General features: G+C 38.1%; 1 long non-coding RNA gene across 1 annotated transcript in view; it reads right to left on the bottom strand.

Moving 5' to 3' along the window:
- Positions 1–857: 857 nt before the first annotated feature.
- LOC132671527 (uncharacterized) overlaps positions 858–22395 on the bottom strand; it is a 41328-nt gene continuing 19790 nt past the window's right edge. Inside the window, exons 2-3 of the long non-coding RNA XR_009607135.3 lie at positions 9541–9657; positions 858–1462 (exon numbers count right to left, since the gene is read on the bottom strand). This is a non-coding gene — a long non-coding RNA (uncharacterized LOC132671527). The remainder of the gene's footprint in view (positions 1463–9540; positions 9658–22395) is intronic.

Here is a 22395-nt window from a genome sequence, read left to right as displayed (position 1 = left end):
ATGTGGGAGTATTAAGAGCTGCCCAGAGAATCCCTGGATCTCCAGACATAGTCTTCCCTCTCTGCTTTGTAGTACCAACCCTTTTTCTACTTTATAATTAGGATCAGTTGCCCCAGCCAATGCAGTAACCCCCTCCTTTGCTTGTTGGTTCAGTGGCATGAAGAACCCAAAGTGGCTAATGTGGCCATCTCAAATCCCATTCAGTGGAGCCCTTCTGGTATTTCTTAGAGAGAGTATTCTTCCTTTGGAAACTAAGAACAAATTGTGGGGATGGAAACAAAAGTTGCATGAGTTCCGTCAATAGGAATTACAATAAAGGAGTCACCACTACTTCTACATTTTGGTTCTTAGAGCTAAGTATGATGGCTATGGAAGAAATAGCATTATATATGGGTTGCCGGCTTAGGAAATATAGTAAAACTTGTGTGACAGCTCCCAGTCCCACTTGTGGCAATGTAGTGAGTTGTCAATAGTGCATTCCACCATTTTATCAAACCACCTTCTTCATATGGACATGACCTATGTCTTCAACTCTAATTCTTTAAATGGAATTTCTTAGTCAAAAGCAATATATTATGGGATTCTAGGACTGTGAACAAGGAAGTCCCTAAATCCATGGATAGTGGTGCTACCAGAAACATTATAGGCAAAGAAGGCAAATCCATATCCAAGTTAAGTGTCTTGTCCTCTATGATAATATAGGTTCAGTGTAATACGTCTGCCATCAGGTGCTGGCAGATCCTGGGATTCGTGCCATTTTAGAAACTTAGTCTCTGATGGTGGTGAGATAGGCACTCATCAGTGATAGTAGCCAGATCAGGCTTGGTGAAGGGTGTGGTGAAGTCTGTGTTCTTAAGCCCACACTGTTGCCAGGACCACTATATTCCTGAGCCCATTATACAAGCACCAGGGTGGCTGGGAAAGACAGCTAACTGATATCCACAGGATTTGTCACAGTGTTTACTTGATTATTGAAAATCTTTTGTCAGTGGATGTCTTTTATTAAGCATTTATATGGGACACAATATCCTCACTCTCCCCTCTCTGAGAAGCCCATCCATATAACTCTTCTTCAGATCTCCTTTTAACCAGTCTACCAGTCCTGTTTTCTTCAAGCCTCTGACTTATTTTTTCTAGCCTCCTTGTCCAAATAGCCACTTATCTGTGAATCAATGTAGATCTCTACTTCTGTTTATCTCTCTGCCAGGTAAAGTGGACAGTCAGGTTTTAACACATATATCATGAAGTCTTCTACCTTGTGGCCTTGCCATCTTCCATAGGTGCAGGGTAGGCTCTACTGTGTCCCCATTGGTCATGAAATCAACAAACTTCTATAATCTATCTGGTCATATTGGGACAAACTTCTATCTTGTTCTGTCTTCAAACTTCTAATTCTATCTTGTTCTCTTTACTTGACGCCCTCCTCTTCTTTCCTTCTCCAGAACTCCTAATATAATCTTTTCTATAAAAGATAAGAAGAATATTTTTAACCTCAAGTAGCTTAAGATTTCTCCATGCAAAAAAATTCCAGAAGTAAAGAAATAGAAAATAATCTGGCTACCTGCTTGAATAGTTGTAGAGGAAATAAATTACAAAGAAATAATAAAAATAATGTCTCAAATATATCCTGCACATAATTCTTTACATTTTCAAAGCTCATTCAAATATTTTATTTTATTATCACTGAAACACTTTGAAGTATAGCTAATATGATTATATACATTTTAAAGATGACACAATTGAAATGCAGAAGGAGTAAAGTGGCTTTGCCAAAGGTTCCATAACTGCCTAAGAGTATAAGCAGGGACCAGGATTTTACCTTCTAGTAGAGTGACAAGAGAATGAATGCACAAATCCCATTGTCATGATATCCTGGGGGAACTCTTGATTTATGGAGTGGAGAGAGCTGTTGATTGATGGAAGAAAGTTAAAGCAGCAAAGGGTATGCTGGAATGGGTGACTCCAGTGCACTGAGTAGAGGGTAAGAATCAGAGTCAGGCTTTCCAGAAAATCCTGGTGTAAGAACCACTACCATTGTGCTATTTTTCTTTTGTCCTTTTTCTTAGTACATTATCAAGAGTTTTCTTAGGGGTAAAGAAATGGGAAGGACATAAAAAGCATACTCAAACCCAAAGAAATATTTCAAAAAGATCAAAATAGCAGAGATGGGGAACACAGGTGACCTAGTAGAGGACAGAACAACTTAACACTCCAAAAATAAACTTGAGTCTGATACGAAGTTATATAAACTGACAGGCCAAAGAGGAAAGAAAAAAAAACTGTCATGTTAATATCAATTAGAAATTTTTCTTTTTAGTAAAGTTGAGTCCTCATTTACCAAATCAAATGTATAATTTATTTTAAAATCAGTGTAGGTTCCTGAGGTTTTGCTTGCCCTCTTCATTTTGTGGGTTATAGACATTTTTATTTGTTGTGACATAAAACTCCATCTGTGTAAACAGGCCCAAGAACTCGGCAGATGTCTATTTCCTGGTAATCCCAATTCTGTGACCTAAAGCATGTCGTTTAACCTCTCTGGACCAAAGTCTATTTCATCAGTCATGAGTTAAAGAGATAATGCTACATATCCTCTAAGCCTCTCCTAGCTTCCAAATGCAATTATTCTATGAAAACTTTTTAACCTTACACAGCCCTCATTTGGCTTCTTCAGTTAAAAAAAAAAAAAAAAAAAAAAAAGGCTCCAGCAGGGGTCACTATAGTCACATTGTGCCCTAAATCTGATTCTCTTTCATGTTCTAGTTTACAGTTTATATCTGCCCTTTGTTTTGATTTTCTGTTTGAGACTACATAGAGCCTCTCTTGTACCCAGATGTTATCTGAATTGATTTCCAATGTACTTAGAAAACCCACTGCAATGTTCTTTTGTTCTGTTTCTTTGTCTTTCTTTCTTTCTTTTTCCTGTCCTTAGAGATCATTTACCTCTATCGACTCTGGGGTTCTTAGAATTTATTTTATTTAATTAACTACATTATGTTTTTCACCTCTGAGAATTGTAATGAAAATATAATGTTGTATATTTCTTTAAATGTGTGATATTAAAACAAAACACAAAATTCAACCCTATCCTGAAGGGTTGTTTTTTGTTTGCGGAGGTTTTTTTTGATCTATGAACACCTAAAAAATGTAGTTAGCTTCTTTAGAAGCCACTCATCCTCAAGAACCCTGAAATTCTATTAATTGCTTATACTCCTCCATAGTTATTTTGCTATATACACGGAACATAAAAGAACTGGTTTATATATCTAAGAGAAAGTAGGGATTTCAATGACAGTTCTAATTTCAAATACCCTGCCCATTATCAAATTATATCCTATGGTTTTGTTCTGAAAACATAGAGACTGTACATATGAAGAGATGGGAACACTGTGTCCATTATGCTAGAAGATAGCCATCCAAAAAAGTCAATGTTACTCCCAGAAAATAATAGGATTCCCCAGAACCCTAAATTTTAGGATTAAGTCCTTAGTCTTAAACTCTGAAATTTAGGACATTTTAGAACTAGGATTCTATTTAGGACTACTCTAAAGGGGTTCAGTCTGCCTTAAAACCTCTCCCCCAAATCCGTACATTTATACAAAAGCTAAGAGTGTATCAGGAACTTCTCATACCTTGGAGAGCAGTGTCTCTGATCCTTTGACCCAATGTATGTGGCATCCCCATCATGACACTACTTAGCACAAAGTAGTTCTTAACAGGCATATGACGGCCCATTTAGTCTCCTTCTGCCCTTTCCTCCTTATACATACCTGCCTATCCCTTTGAGAAAGATTGATATTGCCCCTCTCAATGGCAGCACTAGCTGCTGCCGCCATTTCCAACATTACCATTTTAAAGTCTTAGTCCAGTTAAGCAGGATGGCTGGTCACAAATAACAGTGAAAACACTGGTATGTGGCTTCAGAGACAAGGTTATGAAAAGTATTACGTCTTCTGCCTTGGCCTCTTGGATCGAGGGAACCAGCTGTCATTCCTCAACTAGTCCTGTGGAGAGGAACTAAGGCCTCCTAACAAAAACCAGCACCAACTTGCTAGCCACAATGGTGAGCCCCTTGGAAGAGGATTCTTCCCAAGTGGATTGAGTTCCATTTCTTCTTCCAACCCCAGCAGAGTAGCCTTCTTTTCTCTACTTGTATGTAGCCTCCAACAACCACCCCCAACAACCCCTGATTTTACATAACTGTACTTATTCAACTGCCACAGCTAACTGATCAGATTTCTCTTGGGATGAGTTCCAGCCTGGGTCAGGTATGTACCTCTCAGTCCAGGAATACCTCATCTGTGGCTGGACTTTTTGGTACATAGTACAGACAGGGCTGTGGTGCAAAGATAGAAGGCAGCTTTCAGGGAAAGGTGAGCTAAACAGGTCCTGCAAGTGGTTTCTACCAGCGTCCTATCCGATTTCTCCCCTAGCAAGAGTACTTCTCTTAGAATAGTGTTTGGCAATCTGTAATCTAATTGCCTGCTTATTTTCAGGTATTCATTCTATTCTGTAGGCTCCTTGAGGGCAGGAACTCTGGCCTATTACAGATGCATCTATCCTCAGCACTTAGCACAAACCTGGCACTAAGTAGATAGTTTTAAAAAAAGTTGAAGGTGTGCCCTTTATGAAAAGACTTTGGTATTTTTACTGCTTAGTTGCCACCACATTAATAGAAGAACCACCTATACAGTTTGAGAAATGAATTTTTGCTTAGTATTCCCAAGAATGGGCAATGCCCATGAAAGTTCGACTATGTATTACATTTAAAAAGACATTTTTTTTTGATGCTATATAGATCAGGCAATCTATCAGTGGTACGTGTTTACATTTGGGGACAGAAACAGAAATTCATTTGTAGTTTAATTCTGGAAGACTAAAAAAATATTACCAGAATTTCCGGTTTGACATCTGATATACAAATTTGTTTTAGAAAGTGTGTTACTTCACCGGAATCCTACTACCATGATGTTTAGACAGTAATTCAAAAGAATTTTAAGCTGTATTGAAATATGTTACAACTGACCTACTTTCAAAAGTAAAGAGCTGTTTCCTCTGTTTCTTAAAGTAAAAGATAGTTTATCAAACTAGTAGAGAGATTATCCCCTTTTATTTAAAAAAAAAAATCAGAAGTGGCCCAAGTGGAACCATTTTAAGGACTAAAGAGGTCATAATTTATATTAGTGATTTTAAAAGTCTATTCAATGATGTAAGTTATGTCTTTTAAATTTCTAGAGACCAAAGCTTGTCTCTAGAATTCACGATATCCCTGTGATCCCTTTCAAATATGAAATTTCATGATTCTAATAATAAATACAAACATAAATATAAATAAATTCCATAAATTTGTTTTTGTAATTTTGCATAAGCTATGAAATAAATTTAATAAACACAAATATAAATATGCTAAAAATTCTGAGTTTCTAGAATAGTTTTTAATACCTAACAGAATTTGAATGCAGTGTAATGCATATTCATCATGGAAAATTTATAAAATATAGACAGCACAAGGTTAAAACCAAAAATCACTCGTAACCTTTTCATTTATGAATAAATACTGTTAACATTTTGGCTTATATACTCAGTAAGTAAACGAATTAACTGACTACAATGTGAATATTTTCCCATCACTAAATATTTTTGTACGTTATTGTGAATGATTATATAGCATCATGTCATATTAATATTTGGCAATTTAGTTAATATTCTATTGTAGGACATTTAGGTTCTTTCAAATTTCTGTCATAATAACATTGCAAAACATATCCTTGATGTCTTTTTTGTAAATACATATATTATATATAAATATATAAAGAATATATATTTTAAAAGAGACACATTTTTGGGCACGTGGGTGGCTCAGTAGGTTGAGTGTCTGACTTCGGCTTAGGTCATGATCTCACAGTTCACAAGTCTGAGCCCTGTGTCAGGCTCTGTGCTGACAGCTCAGAGCCTAGAGCCTTCTTCAGATTGAGTGTCTCCCTCTCTCTCTGTCCCTCCCTTGCTCACACTCTTGTCTCTCTCTCTCTCTCTCTCTCTCTGAAAATAAATAAAAACATTTAAAAAATAATGAAAGAAAAAAGAGACACATTTTCAATAAATACATCTTTAAGAATTTGAATCCTTTTTCCATCTTTCTTCAGAAAGACGTATTGATTTGGATGTGCAACAGGGATATTCAAAAGTGACTGTTTACCCCAAATCCTTGCCAACCCAGAGTAGTAGCCTTTTAAGAACACTGTTCATCTGATCTAGGCATACTTTTGAATTTCATCAGAGGAGAGGACTGGCTATTAAAACCAGAGTTCTGTTGTCTAATTCTAACTTCTGTGAATAAAATTTCACTTATATTGGGCTTTTTTGCTAGAAGCAAAAGTACTAGAAATGCTATGTTATCAATATTTCATTCTTAGGACTATAATAATTCATTATATTCATAAAGGTGGTGTTCTCTTGGGCCACACATCTACAGAAACTTTAAACCACAGGTAAAAAGTGTTTAGACAGTACAGATGGGCTTATCAGAGCAATAGATGAATGTTTACTGTTTAAAAAAAGAAGTCGCTACTCTACTAAGCTAAAATAGTAGTAATACATGTGGCAAGAATCAGAAAATAAATAGTCTTGGATGCCTTATAGTGTAAGTCGGGGACAAGAGAATTCTGTTTAAGATTATAGAATAAAGATTTGTATTATAGAATAAAGATTTATATTCTTGGCCCCAGAGTTTTTTTAAACTATTGCCTGTGATAGGATAATGTTTTATTTGCATGTTTTCCTTTCTTCACCCATAATTTCATTTCATTTAGGGAACATTTTTTATTTATGTGATCTCTTCCTTTTCATTCAGTCTTTTGGGGATAAGTTTCCTGTAATTTAAAGGTCAGATTCGGCCCTGTGTAATTGTTAAAATGCTGTTAAATAGATTCCAAACACAGCTGTCAGTGTATCTTCACTTTGGGAATTCCTGGGCTTGGTAGTTTGACCGTGGGAACCTACAGAAGAAGGTGGGAAAACGGTTGGAAGCAGTCAGAGAGGAAAGCAATCTACTCACCCACTCACTCTAAACTGGGCCAGGAAGGGCCTGACCTCTTTTTGTGGTCTCCTGTCGTGCGACGGAGCACCCAGTGCAGCTATGGAAGCAGCAGCTGTCTGCTGAAGGACTAGGGCATTGCTTTCTCTGATGCTCTTCTCCAACGCTCCCGCCTGGGCTCCCATCCTCCCCCAGCTATGAAGAGGGTGAACTCCTACATCCTTTAGTGTGACCTTAGACTCTGTAGGAAAGGTTTGGTGGGTGTGGGTCTTGGGTCTGGAAGGTGAGATGAGTCCCAAAGCAATTCCAAAGTATATTGCATCCATCTGTAGGGATCTTCCAAGACGTTTTCAGAGATATATTTTTTATAAATTAAAAAAATTTTTTTAAGTTTTTTAAATTTATTTGGAAAAAGAGAGAGTGTGTGAGCGGGGTAGAAGCAGAGAGAGGAGACAGAGAGAAGCCCAAACAGACTCCATGCTGTCAGTGCAGAGACCTATGTGGGGCTCAAACTCACGAACTGTGAGATCATGACCTGAGCTGAAATCAAGAGTCAGATGCTTAACTGACTGAGCCACCCAGGCACCCAGGAGATAACAAAGGGGATGCATGTGCCATTTGAGCTGTTTAGTAATAGGAGGTAGCACCCCCCACCCCAAGTGCCTTTTACGTGCCAGAACTTTTACATATTATTTCTAATCTTTTCAGCAATCCTATGAGGCTGGTACTATTACTGACATTTTGTAGGTAAGAAAACTGAGCTTCTTAAAAGTTAAATTGTTGGCTAAAAGCCACAGAATATGGAATGCCAGGACCATGATTGAAACCCAGGCCTGTCTGACTCTCAAATCCCCCACTCTTTCCACGTAGCTTAAGTATTTTTTAAAGGGGTCAAGAGGAGTGGAATTCTAGGTTTGCAAGTGTTTGTTTTATGTTTTCTGGCTGTATTTAAAGGATTACTTCATTTTTTATTTTGAACTCTGTTTTCCAGAATCAAAGGATTGATTACAGGATGTTTTCTTGCCAGCAAAGTCTGTTGAGCTGAATCACAAACATCGCCTTGCCTTCTGTCACTATTCATAATTTATTCATGGATCACTGACTGGTTCCTTTATTAGCATTATATCTGAGTTATGTATTTTGAATGATCCTTTTAAGGCTTTGGGGGGGGGATGTTGAAGGAGCAGTAGGGAGAGGCATTTTATAGATAGCTTTAAGTAAGAAACAAATGATTACTTATAATAATGGATAATAATCCATGAGAGGCACTAAATATAATTCCTACAAATCACATAAATTGAAAAGAATTTTTGGTAACATCAGAAACAAATAAGATGGAAACTCAAGGATTCAGAGGAACAGGGTGTATATATACATGTACATTATCTCATATTCAAAGGGATTTATTACAGGGATTTGACCTTATGGAGTTTGAGAACTAGTTAAGCAGTTTCTGTAAACCATTGTCTTCCTATCTCATGTTGGAGCTTGAAGTCCAACAGGCAGGCAGTTGTGAAGAAAAGATAGATATGATGTAGGAGAAAGCAAGAACCAGCTAGAACCTACGGCTTGAGATGGAGCCTCACAGGTGGTCTGACACCTTTGTTCTTGTTGCTTCTGACCTTGATGGGGTAGGTGGTCTGCAGAAGCCACTTCTTTCTTCATGGAGTTAAACACCCACCTCAGGATTCAGGGAGGCTGAGGAGGATCTAGGTGAGGGTGACCCAGTTTCAACTATGGCACTGCCTCACCAATAAAGAGAGCCAGCCAGTAGAGAAGTGACAATATAGTTGAACTACAACATGGCTGCCGCTTTCCTGCCACCCTCCGTATTTCCCCACAAGAACGGCTTTTGTTGCTCACCCTAACCTACAATAAAGGAAAACTCAAGAAATTTAGTTCAGTCTAGACAGGTTGACAAAATTACCACACTAAACAAAAAGAATATTAGGATATAGCACTGGAGAAAAGAGGGCAAAGTACTATTGGCCAAAATAAGAACTCTTAATGAGGCCAATTAAGACACCTTCAGACTATCACAGCACATAGCCATTCTGCTTAGTGGTCTTGCTGTCTCCCTGCACTTTCACCACGTATAAAGCACAGATCATATGTATAACCCCATTTCAGGGAGTTAGCTGCCTGCCTGTATGTTGGCCAGAGAACAGGGTACAAGGCTGTTTTATCTGCTGTTAACAAATATCCATGTTATCATTGCTTCTTCTCTGATGTTGTTCTCCCTTCCCTTTTCCCAGATAATTCCCTCCTTAAATTTCCAATTCTTAAAACTTTTTCTTTGCTTTTGTATTAGTTTTGCTATTGCCATTGTAACATATCACCACAAATTTAGTGGCTTAAAACAATAGAAATTTATCTTACAGTTCTAGAGTTCAAGTCTAAAATAGGTCTCCCTGGGCTAAAAGCAGGGTGTGAGTAGGACTGTACTCCCTCTGAGGACTCTAAGGGAAAATGAATTTCTTTTCCTTTTCCATCTTCTAAAGATGACTAACCTTTCTTGGTTCATAGCTCTCTTTAATCTTCAAAGCCAGCAATGGCCAGTCAAGCCTTTTTGTGTTGTCTAACTCTGATACTGACTCCTCTGCTTCTCTCTTCCACATTTAAAGACCCTGTGGATAGATTTAAGTCTCCTTAATTCCACCTGTAATCTTTTTTTTTAAACTTAAATCCAAGTTAGTTGGCATATAGTGCAACACTGATTTCAGGAGTAGATTCCTTAATGCCCCTTACCCATTTAGCCCATGCCCTCTCCCACAACCCCACCAGTTACCCTCTGTTTGTTCTCCATATTTAAGAGTCTCTTATGTTTTTGTCCCCCTCCCTGTTTTTATATTATTTTTTGCTTTCCTTTGCTTATGTTCATGTTTTGTATCTTACAGTCCTCATATGAGGGAAGTCATATGATATTTGTCTTTTTCTGACTGACTAGTTTCGCTTACCATAATATCCTCTAGTTCCATCCATGTAGTTGCAAATGGCAAGATTTCATTCTTTTTGACTGCCAAGTAATACTCCATTATATATATATATATATATATATATATATATATATATATATATATACTACATCTGCTTTATCCATTCATCCATCGTCCATCTGTAATTTTAATTCCCCCTTTCCATATAACCTAACATATTTGCAAGTTGTAGGGGTTAAGACATGGACGTTGTGGGGGGCTGTTGTTCTGCCCATCACACTTTTCCATTATTTTCATGGCTTGGGCCATTTGTAGACTAGAATTTAGGAGTAGTGTTAAAGGCCCTTGGCTTTCCACTTTGCTACAATCCTCACACTGAGGCAATGAGCAAAAACTAGCTAACTAGTTAGGGCTAAACAAAAAAGACAAAGAAATACCCGAAAAAATATCAATTAATAGTCAGAAGTAATTTCCTATCACAGAAACAACCATATGTGTTTATGAGGACTGGCTATATGGCCATTCTTATCTCTCCACAGGACTTTATTGGGCAATAGTCCTGATTCCCTTGCAGTCTAGTGGAACAGCTGGATTCCTATTGCTGAAGTGATAGATTTCTTTATTGTTCCCAAATGCATTTTCCTAGACACTTGCTTTTCCACCCAGGGCAAAATCCTTCTCTTCTTAAAAAGTTTGGATTCACCATTCAACTCTCTTCCTTCTCATTGCTCTTATCTACCAACTTGCAATGACACTTCCTTTCACTAAGTGGTATAGCACCTCATTCAGTTTTTCTTTCTCCTACAACTCTGACAATCATCAAGGACGCCCTTCCATAATGACTTTATTTGTAATCACCTTCACCTCCATCCATCTCAGCAGCCATGGAGAAACATTAATTTCTCATTTAATATCCATGCACTCCTTCAAGTCTCCCAGCCCCTTTGCAAATAGATGAAGCCATATGATGACTTCTGGACAAAGGATTGTGAACTGAAGTCACATGTTTTGCTTCTAGACCAAGGCATTTAAGAACTTGGTGTAGTCTTATCCTCTGTCATAGAAACCTGGAAGCGTTTCAAAAAAGCAGCATGCATGATAAATAAAGCTTTGTTTTATTTGATATTTGTATCTGAGATTGGCACTAATCTTTTAATGCAGGATAGTTTATATTATCTTGACTAATATAGATACCATTCCCAGAGTAAGACTCTGGAACTCATCCCTGGAAAGTCTTCCACCTTTGAAACCACTTCTACAAACTTCACATTTTTAGTTTATAGACTCTGATCATTTTGGCTGACTTGCTTGGATCTATCACTACTTCACTTGCAACTTTCAGTCCATTGACCATTTGTTTTAGTTTGTTTGGGCTGCTATAACAGAATACTACAGACTGGGTAGATTATAAACAACAGAAAACTATTTCTCACAGTTATGAAAGCTAGAAGTCTGAGATCAGAGTGCCAGCAAAGTTGAATGAGCAGTCTTCTGGGTTCATAGACAGCACCTTCTCTCTCTGTCCTCACATGGCAGAAGGGCCCTAGGGATCTATCTGGAGCGTCTTTTATAAGGGCACTAATTCCATTCATGAGGATTCCACCCTCATGACAAGAGCACCTGCTACGGTCTGACTTCTTAATATCAATATCTTTGGGGGTTAGGATTTTAACCTATGAATTTTGGGGTTATACAAACATTCAGACCATAGCACTCTTCTATTATCTTCTCGTCTTCTCCCTCCTATATTGTTTCCTCCCTTGTCCAGTCTGTATTCCATAATCCATCATCTTAACTAGCCACTTTCATGTCAATATTCTAACTTACTGTGACTCATTGTCCTTTTCTAGCACCTGTCTGGCAAAGTCCCAAGCCTGGCAAAGCCAGGTACCCACCTCTATGTTTATGCTCAGGATGAAGAACACTAGCAGAGAAAAATCATATGAACTGGAAGATTTCTGAGCTGTCAATGTTGCCTGGAAATCCCACTGTGTCTTTATGGTCCATTCTGTCTTAAACTCTCTCTCCTCAAGCCTCTGTCCTTCTACCTACCCCATTATACTGAGCAGATGAACTCACCTTCTACTTTACAGAGAAAATAACACAAAGAAGAACTACCACAACCTTTCAAAAATCAATTTACAAACCTATCTGCATCTATATCTGTCCTGCCTTTTCCCCTCTTGTTATAGTGCTGTCCCCCCATCAAAGGCCAATCCTTTACCTCTGCTCTGAATCCCCATCCTCTTCCAGTTTGTCAGAAATTTTATGTTGGCAAATGTCTTTCTGTAATAACTTCTTTGGTGTCCTTCCCATCAGCTAATAAATATTCTCAAGTCTGTTCCTTCTTAAGGGGAAAAAAGTCATCCTTCATATAATACTTCCCTCCAGCTGTTCTTTTCTTGGCTCCTCTTTACCTCTACCCAACTGTCAAGTGAGTAGAATCCCTCAAGGTAGATCACAAGCCCTCTTTCTTCTACTCTACTGTCTCTCTTCAGAAAATTTCATCTACCCCAAACAATTCAGTTTTCTTTTTTTTTATTTTTTAAATTTTATTTATTTATTTATTTTTGAGAGAGAGAGCAAGCAGGTAAGGGCAGAGGGAGAGGGGAGACAGAGAGAATCCCAAGCAGGCTCTGCACCATCAGCACAGAGCCTGATGCAGGGCTTGAACTCATGAACTGTGAGATCATGACCTAAACCAAAATCAAGAGTTGGACACTTAACTGACTGAGCCACCCAGGCACCCCCAATTCAGTTTCTTTTTTATTTTCAGCTCAGATTTATGCTCTGAGCCCCAACCCAGATAGCCTGCAGCTTACTTGGTATCTCCACCAGGCTGTCTGCTGCCTTAAACTCAACATGCCCCAAAACAAACTTGGGATCAACTTTGTTCCTTCTTGTGTTATTTCATTAAATGGTATTAACAACTACTCAAGCCAAGCACCTGGGAGTAATCTTTGACTCATCCCTATCCCTTCCCCAGTTAAGTCTGGATGCAAGTATTAACTAAATTCACTACTGAAAGTCTCCTAAGTTCATTCACTTTTATCTACCCTCCCTGCCTGGTTCAAGTCACCATCATCTCCTGCTGGACTACCATACACTTCCCCCACCCACAGACACACACTACTCTTTTTTGGGCTCTAATCCATTCTCTATTCTGCATTTTCAAAATGCAAACCTATCTTAAAGTTTTTCAGTAGCTGCTCATTTGCTTTGAAAAAAAATCCAGATTATTAACATGATTTTCATACTTCATGTCACTCTTCAATCTTAACTCATGCCCCTCTACCTTTACCCTCTACCCTTCAGTTCTGTAATACTTAGAACATCACAGATGCTCCATAAATATTTATTGAATGAATGAATATGTTTTTTAAAAGTTTCCCAAATTTATCATGTTGTAACATGAGCTGATATGAAAGAATTCTTCACTCTTCTGCTCTAAATATGGAAAATATATATCACTTAAAACTTCTTTATATTGCTGAGCTTGAAGCCAAGAAAGAGTTCTCAGAATTAAATCAGAATTAAAGACAGAACTCCAAGTCAGAGTGCTAAGCAGAACCTCACGCCCCACACACATCATAGAATTGTTGCAACCAGATACGGGCCTTAAGAGCTGGAATTGGTTCTAAGAAGTCCCCTGGAAGAAGGTTCCATGTTCTGGGACCTAAGAGGAAAGTTTGAGCTATTTAGATAAACCTGGGAATCACAAAAGGTTGTACTGACTTTGAAATGAAGACTAAGGGAACTCTGCCCATCAACCCAGAACAACAAGAAGAGGGTTTATAGTATCCCAGGATCACAGAGGAGAGGACATCACCTGTAAGAAATCAAACGCCAAGGTCCGTGCCATTCACAGATGGAGAATTTGAAATCACATGGCCTAAGTGGAGGAAACTGAAGCTGAGAAATTAACCTAAAAAGGGAGCCAATTTGCTCAAGTTGAAGCAAAACAAAAGCAGCCTGTAAACCACTTCCTCACAGAGACCTGTCTTCTAATGACTAGCTCATGGTTAAAATTTATAAACCATGCTATAAAACAAACTATGCATGAAGGTCAGCTGGTGAAAGAAATAGGAACCACAGCTTGGAAGAGTAGAATAACCTGGATGAGAAATTTACAGAGAATGTTTAAAATGTTCAAAGGGATGAAGGATGGAATATAAACCATAAGGGAAGAAAACAATGAGAAAAATGATCGTAAGAATTTGAAAAAATGTATATATTAGAATTTAGAAGTCAAATGTAATGTTCTTTCCCCTCGTAAGGCCTTAGTAAATGTTCTTCCCTCTGCCTGGACACACAGGCTCATATCTTTACCTTCAAATTCCTACTCACCTTTGCAGTCTCAGCTTAGACGTCCTCTCCAGAGGAGACCCTTTGCCAGCCTCTGAGAGGGCGTCGTTTCCTGTCTAATAAACCCTGTGGCGCTTTCATCTGTCTTTTTAGCAACACTAGACACAGTTATAGTTTCTAGTTCAGTGTTTGTCATTCATGTATGATGTAAATTCCATGAAGTCAGGTCCCATTTCTGCCTTGTTTTCCACCGTATCTGCAGTGCCTCGTACAGTGTCGAGCACAAGGTTACTGACAGGGCAGCTACACCTCCTAGGGTCATCCCAGTATACACCTGCTGCCTGGAGTAATTGTTAATCATCTCTTGTGCTCCCCTTCACCCAGTCTGAGAAATAAGTTATATGTATACCCTAATTATTGGCTAAGTGATATATTGAGCCAAAATGCCTAATTCACTATTCCTGTCCTTAAAATCTCATTGAGATCTACAAACTCTCCCAATCACTTTTAGCTTTCTTTCTTGCCTAGGTAGTTTAGACTGAGCTCTTTATTGAAAAACACCCTAAATCTCTCAATCTCTTTTTTTCTCCTGTGCTACAACCTTGCAAATCTCTAGGTTTCTAGCAAATCCACTCGATTTCTTTGCTTCTTTACTTGCGTTGATATATTTTGTTATTTTTCTCTAGCAGCAAGTTGAGTTGATACGGGCACAAATTCATTGTTTCCAACTCAGCTGGGCCATTAGGGCTTCTTTGTAATGTTCCCTAAAGTCCTGACAGACTTCAAATGTGCCTCTGGCCCACCACTGTCACCCTGTACTGAGGTTTGGGGTTTGAGAGTCTGTTTATCCCACTGAACAGAATTCCTTGGTGATGGGGCCTTTCTCATACTCCTCTCTCTTCCTCTAGCATCTTGCAGATTTCCTGGCACAGAGTAAGTTCTGGACATAAGTATTTGATGAATGAATGAGGACAGGAATGAATGACAAAGAACTAATGCAAGAAGCAGTAGTAGGAACAATGGAACATAATGGTAATATTCATGTTATGTGACAATATTACCATCTGACTTATCAACTTTTTAAGTTATGGCAAAATAAGCAAGTATGCATTGTGTTTGTTTGTGAGGTATGTAATATGAGATATTATAATAATTAAAACTATAGATACATCATACTAGGACTTAATTATACTATGCTTAATTTAACTGGCCTTAATGCCTGTATGGTATCTGTTCTGAGCAGCCCAAATGGCAATGAGATCCAAGGATATCTGAAAATTTTGTCACTGGAGTGACACATATTCCAATATATATTCTCAGTCTTATAAAACATATTCAGTTTTACTGAGTTCCTGTAGTTCCTACCCTAGAAAAAGCTCCTTCCTACATTTCTTTTTTTTAATGTTCTTTAAACTTTTTAAAATATTTATGTTTAATTTTTGAGAGAGGGAGAAACAGCACAAGCAAGGCAGGGGCAGAGAGAGAGGGAGGCACAGAATCTGAAGCAAGCTCCAGGCTCTGAGCTGTCCACACGGAGCCCGACACAGGGTTGAACTCAAGAACCACGAGATCATGACCTCAGGGAAAGTCGGACGTTTAACCGATGAATCCACCCAGGTGCCCCCTTCCTGCATTTCTAACCATCTGTGCCATTATTCATCTGTGCCAATATTCATCCTAATCCTAAATCTGATTGTCAGACCTCTCTTTGCCCTATCCTACTTCTCTGTTCTTAATTTTTGTTTAAGCCCTTAGACATTGGTATCTTTAAAAGTTTCTGTCCTCTCTCCTTATCACTTATCTTCTACACTCCTGGATGACTCTGAATTTGGCAGCCATAACGTCTTTATCTCTTGGATCTAGATTAATTCTTGTGTGAGCAAATTATCTTTACAGTCAACTGAGGTACCTCATAGCAATCAGTATCATCATTCTACATGTCCAGGAAATGTAACTGGTTCAACAAAATGCTTTGAAGTGACTACATTCTTTGTCTCTGTCTGATCCCCCCCCCAAAAAAAACAACAACCAGGGACTAAACTAAATAACTAAACTAACTAACTAACCAAAATATCTTTTTTCGTTAGCATTTAGGGTAAATGATTGTCTAGCAACTCAAGAGGTGTGTTTTTTGTTGTGGTAATGTTAAGTGGTGACCATCACTGAGGAACAGCTTAAATTCACCCAACTGAGGAGATTCTATTCCTAGATCCTACTATTCTGCCAGCAAGAAACATAAGCTGGAGAGGGAAGGGTTGAAATTAGAGACTGCTAAGTAATCTTTGGCAGCTGTGTGGGCCACATCTAGGTGTACTGAAAGGAAAGGCCATATTTATATGGAATAATGTTCTTTTTACTCAAATGTCTATGCTATTATGCTTCTGTATTCTAATATTATATGTTTCTTGGTCAATATCTAAAATGTGAGAAGCAGGATGATATAGTGGAAAGAGCATCCAAACTGACCTGGGTTCCAATCGATTCTATCATTTACTAGGGGCATGATCTTTGACAAGTCACCAAATTGCTCTGAGATTATGTCTTCACCTGTAAAATAGGAATGCTAATACTTACTTCACTGAGTTGTTAAGAGAATAAAAAAATATTTAAAGTATATGACAGAACATCTGGCATAAAATAAGCAATTATTTGAAACAAGTTTTCATGGAAGTTGTTTTCTGGTTTTGCCTTATTCATCCCGATGTACTTGGCCTCGGGACTTCAAGCCAGAGAAGGAAGTGAAATGGATTTTTATTTTAGTTTGAGAACTATGGAATTGGGCTGGTTTGCCAATAGACGTAGGCTATTTAGATGAGTCTATTTGATTTCAGGATGATGTCCAGCCTCATCCTTCACCAGCTGAGTACTTCTTGTTCCAGAAGTGCGTTGCTGAAAGAGTGGAGTCATACAAAGTCAGGCGTGGGTGTCTCAAGAAAGCAATGCCAGGACACAGTTTTGGAAACATAGTCTAAGAGCCATCCAGTAGCATTTATTACTATTCTGTGCAAAGAAACTCAACCAGACAATGTGAGGTAATGCAAAAGAACAGATCAAATTGAGTTTTATAGCATCAACAATATTTATGTCTGGACTAGACTTTAAAGGCTACTAAATATTATTTAAGATCAGAGTTCAGTTCATTCATTTTATGGATGAAGAAGTGGGGCCTAGAGAAGTTAAGTAACAAAGCCAGCTGTCCTTACTGATAATCCAGTATATCTGTCACTAAAATCTTCTGATAACATAGTTCCTGCTCCATGTAGAAATTTAGGGACATGTCCAAATTTTACATAAGGACAACTCAAAAAGGTCTATTAACCAATGCAATCACTTTCAGTTATGCAAAGAAAGCTAAATTTGTTATAATAAAAGATGTTCTGTGAAAATGTTTGGAAGGACCACAAGCTGTTCCCCTGTGATTTAGCTGCTAAATCACGCTGTTACTCTTGGTGCCTAAATGGCAACTCCACTCTGGTGGAGTTACTCTTGGTGCCTAAATGGTGCCTAAATGGCTGCTAAATCAGAGCTGTTACTCTTGGTGCCTAAATGGCAACTCCACTCTGGATATTCCCTGAGGGAAAGCTGAAATGATTGAAATGACTGGATTGGCATTAGAATCAAGGAAAGTCTTAAATAAGATGTTCATCTTGGCAGCCTGGATATAAAACCCATAAGAAATGTCTAGGAGTGTCTGTTGGAATCTAAAGAGAATGGGAGATTAAGAAGTTAGAATAAAAATCTAGTGACGGAACACGTATTTGAGGCTATGTTGTTCATTTACATTGTTTTGTTGTTGGTTTATTTGGTTTTGTTTCTGAACTCCTTAGGATTCTTAACAAAATTCCATAAAGACCTCATTTCAAGATAAACAGAAGAAATTGTTCTCTTTTTAAAAACGTAAAACGTAGGGTCAGCTGGTTGAGCATCCAACTTCTGCTCAGGTCATGATCTTGAGGTTTGTGGGTTCAAGCCCTGTGTCAGGCTCACTGCTGTCAGCATGGATTCCACTTCAGATCCTCTATCTCCCTCTCTCTCTGCGCCTCCCCTGCTTGTGCGCTGTCTCTCAAAAATAAATCATCATTAAAAAAAAAAACCCTAGGGGCGCCTGGGTGGCTCAGTCGGTTAAGCGTCCGACTTCGGCTCAGGTCATGATCTCATGGTCTGTGAGTTCGAGCCCCGCGTCGGGCTCTGTGCTGACAGCTCAGAGCCTGGAGACTGTTTCAGATTCTGTGTCTCCCTCTCTCTCTGCCCCTCCCCTGTTCACGCCCTGTCTCCCTCTGTCTCAAAAATAAATAAACGTTAAAAAAAATTTTTTTTTTTAATAAAAATAAAAAAAAATTAAAAAAACCCCTAAAACATAAATGTATAACTTTCAAAGAAAAGCCAAAGAGGCTAAATAGGTTGACTGGAACTCTAACTGAAATTTGCCTCACTTTCCTAAATTCTTACCAGCGAAGGGTAAGGCCTTATTATCCCTCTCAAAATTCTTAGGTGAGATTTATGCTTTCTTCAGTTTCTGATTACTTCATGGGTGTTGGTTTATAGTGTCATAAGAAAAATGGAGGAAGAATGAGAATTAATACGATGTGTTTTTGCAGTATCCTTGTCTTAACTGTGAAACAGTATGTCCTGCCTTTCAAATCTCATTGATTTTTATATATTGTAATGTGAGGGCCAAGGGAAAGGTCAGCACAGTGTGAGATAGGGGAGAACCAGGCACTGAGTTAGAATTATAGGTCAGCAAAGTAGGGGTAAAGGAAGTTGTGATAAGTAGGCAGTCCAGCAGGTGTGAATGCATATTTGAGTTTCACCAGCCTCTAGGTATAACATTGATCTCTACTGCCAACATTACCATGCCGGCAGCACCCATCCTGAATTAGGCCTCTATACTATTTTCTCAGGTTTATTCTGACAGTGACCCAAGAACTGTCACACAGGCCCCTTTCTCCTTGGGCCTCTATGCCACCACCTCTGCTGACAATGGTCTCACAAGATCCCTCTGCATGGGGCAGGTGGTTTCATTTCCAGGTCCCCATTGCCTATCCCAGGATCTGCCTCTTTCTACAGTTCATGGAATAGACCTGTCCATTTCATTCTGAAGAAATTGTAACTTCAGGGTGTGAACTCGCCTTATAAACCCACAGGGAATATTACAACAAAATGCAACGACCTAGCATCAGAAAATTGGGCTAATTTATGTGGTGCTACCATGAAAGTACATCCATGGTGCTATATGTTGAGGGTAGAATTGACCAAGGGAGAAGGCTCTCAAACTAGCGTGCATCAGATCACCTGGAGTTTCTCTCACAAACTGGAGACTGCTGGACTCCCAACTCCAGAGCTTCTGATCCAATAGTTCTGGTGTAGGGCCTGAGAACTTGAATTTTTACAAGTTCTCATGTGATACCAATGCTGCTGGCCCAAGGAACCACACTTTGAAAACCACTGGCCTAGTGTAGGATGAGATCAAGAGAAAATCACAACAGAATGGAGTAGCCCAACATCAGAATGTGGAATATATGATACTCCCATAAGTATCACATAGGGAGGGTATATCTGACCAAAGAACGTTAGGCTATTTTTAATAAGATTACTTTAATCTTGAAAACTGACAACATTTGGACAAAATATCACATTGTGAAATGACAAATCACCCAGAAAACTCCTAGGAGTGATACCACTCCTAATCTTTCTTTCAAGCATCCCATGATATCACTATATTTAAATTCTCACAGAGAACAAAGAGCACTGTTTTCCAGACCCATATGAAACAGCTGTCTTTACACCCTGCTGTAACACTACATTTCCTCTTAGACATCAGGAAATAAATTAACTATTTTTAAAGGCCCTTTAATTCTCTTAAATCCAGAGTTAGCCCAGACTCTGCTCAGATGTAAGCTGAAATCAAAGTTACAATAACACTAATTAACAACAATGACATCACATGAGGTGAACAAATACAGTAGTGGATAATGTAAGAAATAATTAAAAAATCATAACATTTCTTTCTTTTATACAGGATGACTCACATAAGTAACAGCACTATTTAGTATCATAGATTCACCTAGTCTCAAAAATGATCTAGAAGTTGTAATCAGTGATGTTTAAGAACATAAATTTGGGGCATGAAATGCTTCTGACCATGTTTTATAGCTGCTAATGGATGCTGAGACATCTGCTGCTTTTACCGTCTCTGAGAGCCATCCTTACCCTGTTACATACATGGAAGTCTAAGAAAAAGTCTGAGACACACCCTAAGGAGAAGATTAAGAATGTGGGGCACAGAGATTGGGGAGAGGGCTTCCACTGTGCCCCAGGGGCTAACTCTCAGAGCATTTAGAAGCTCAAAGACTGTTCAAGATCAGAACAATTTCTTTAGGACTCCTAATCTTTCTTTCTAAAGAACCATTGGTCAAGTATTGGAAAGCAATGATTATAATTCTGTGCCAGAGGTAGGTGATTTGGGCCTCTAAGAGAGCAGAGAACCCCTCAAGGCACGGGAATGGTCTGATTTGTGCTGTGCATGGGCACAGCAAGGAGATTAGAAATTGAGCGATGAATAGGAGCTGCCAGGTGACCCATATACCTCATCAAAATATCTACTTTGAAAACAAAACACAACTTGTGTTGGAATCTGTCTGTTGCTTGCTTCTTTCCACCTCAGAGATGAAATCAGATTCCTTCTCATGGCTGAGTCCCATTACTGGTAATCGAATTACTGAGTAGTACATCATCTCAAATAGAAGACTGAACCTCAGAGTGCCCAGTGTCCATTAGCCATCAAGGGATATTGCATTAATATACCCAAGCAGAGGTATGATATTACACTGTAAATGTGTTTGGAAGATTTTTATTATCATTCTAACTTAGTGAGTATGCCAGCATCATCTCTTCTAACCCTGAGTAAACTAAGCTAAGTATTTAGAGAGATTAAGTCTTTCAGGACCAGCCTAAGTTACCATTTAAGGCACTTGTGAAAGCAATAATAAGCTTCCCTCGGTCTTTAATGTTTGTTCTTAAAATAGAATATATGGATATATATAAAAACACATATGACTAAGAAATAGAATTCATATTAGGAATGTATGTATGTGTGCACACACACCCATATATCTTAAAAAATATATAATATAGTTTTTGTTTATAAATTTTACATACATTGTATAAATTTACATCTGTTTATTTTTTACTCATGTTGTTTTTAGATTCCATGTTCTTATATTTAGAACAACTTACTTCCTTCCCACTTCTGCATGAGTCATTCCAATCATATACCAATCAAACATGGTATATCCCTCCATTATTTATAACCTTTAATAGAATGTTGTAACCTTATTTGTGACCTTTAAAGAATTTTAAAGAATAGATTTTTCTTTTGCATTCATTGTTGGTTTATGTAGGGAAACTTATTAATGTTTTTATTACTGTTGCGGTATCTTATTTTCTGTTAGAGGAACACTACAAATTTTTGTATATAAATCTCATATTTTACTCATTTCTTTTTTATTTATTTAATTTATTTAGTTTAGGGCTTGTCTTCTATTGTCCAGGACATACAGTGTTCTATGTCAATAATAGGATCTTTATCTCGTTTCTAAATGTAAAAGGAACTCTTCTAAAATTTCTCCATTAATATGAATCTTGCTATATATTTCCCTTATCAGAGTAAAAGAATTCCCTTCCATTCCTACTTTTATTTTCTTTAAATTTTTATTAGTTTTCTTTATTATTTTTTAATATGAAATTTATTGTCAAATCGGTTTCCATACAACACCCAGTGCTCATCCCAACAGGTGCCCTCCTCGATGCCCATCACCCACTTTCCCCTCCCTCTCACCCCCCCATCAACCCTTAGTTTATTCTCAGTTTTTAAGAGTCTCTTATGGTTTGGCTCCCTCCCTCTCTAATTTTTTTTTTTTCTTCTTAAGAGCTTTTTATCATAGATAGTTGTTCGATTTTATCAAACTCTTTTTTAAAGTTTATTGAGTTAGTTATATGACTTCTCTCTTCTAGACTTTACCTTCCTGGTATAAACCTTACTTGATCATGATGTTTTGTTGTTACTATTGTTATTTATAGCATGTTGGGTTTAATTACTTTTTTGTTTAGTATTTTTGCATCTTT

The sequence above is a fragment of the Panthera onca genome, chromosome C1 (assembly GCF_046562875.1).
Source record: "Panthera onca isolate mPanOnc1 chromosome C1, mPanOnc1 haplotype 2, whole genome shotgun sequence".
NCBI classification, from domain to species: Eukaryota; Metazoa; Chordata; class Mammalia; order Carnivora; family Felidae; genus Panthera; species Panthera onca.
The sequence above is the reverse complement of the archived record's forward strand: the minus strand, read 5'-3'. Positions and strand labels throughout refer to the sequence as shown.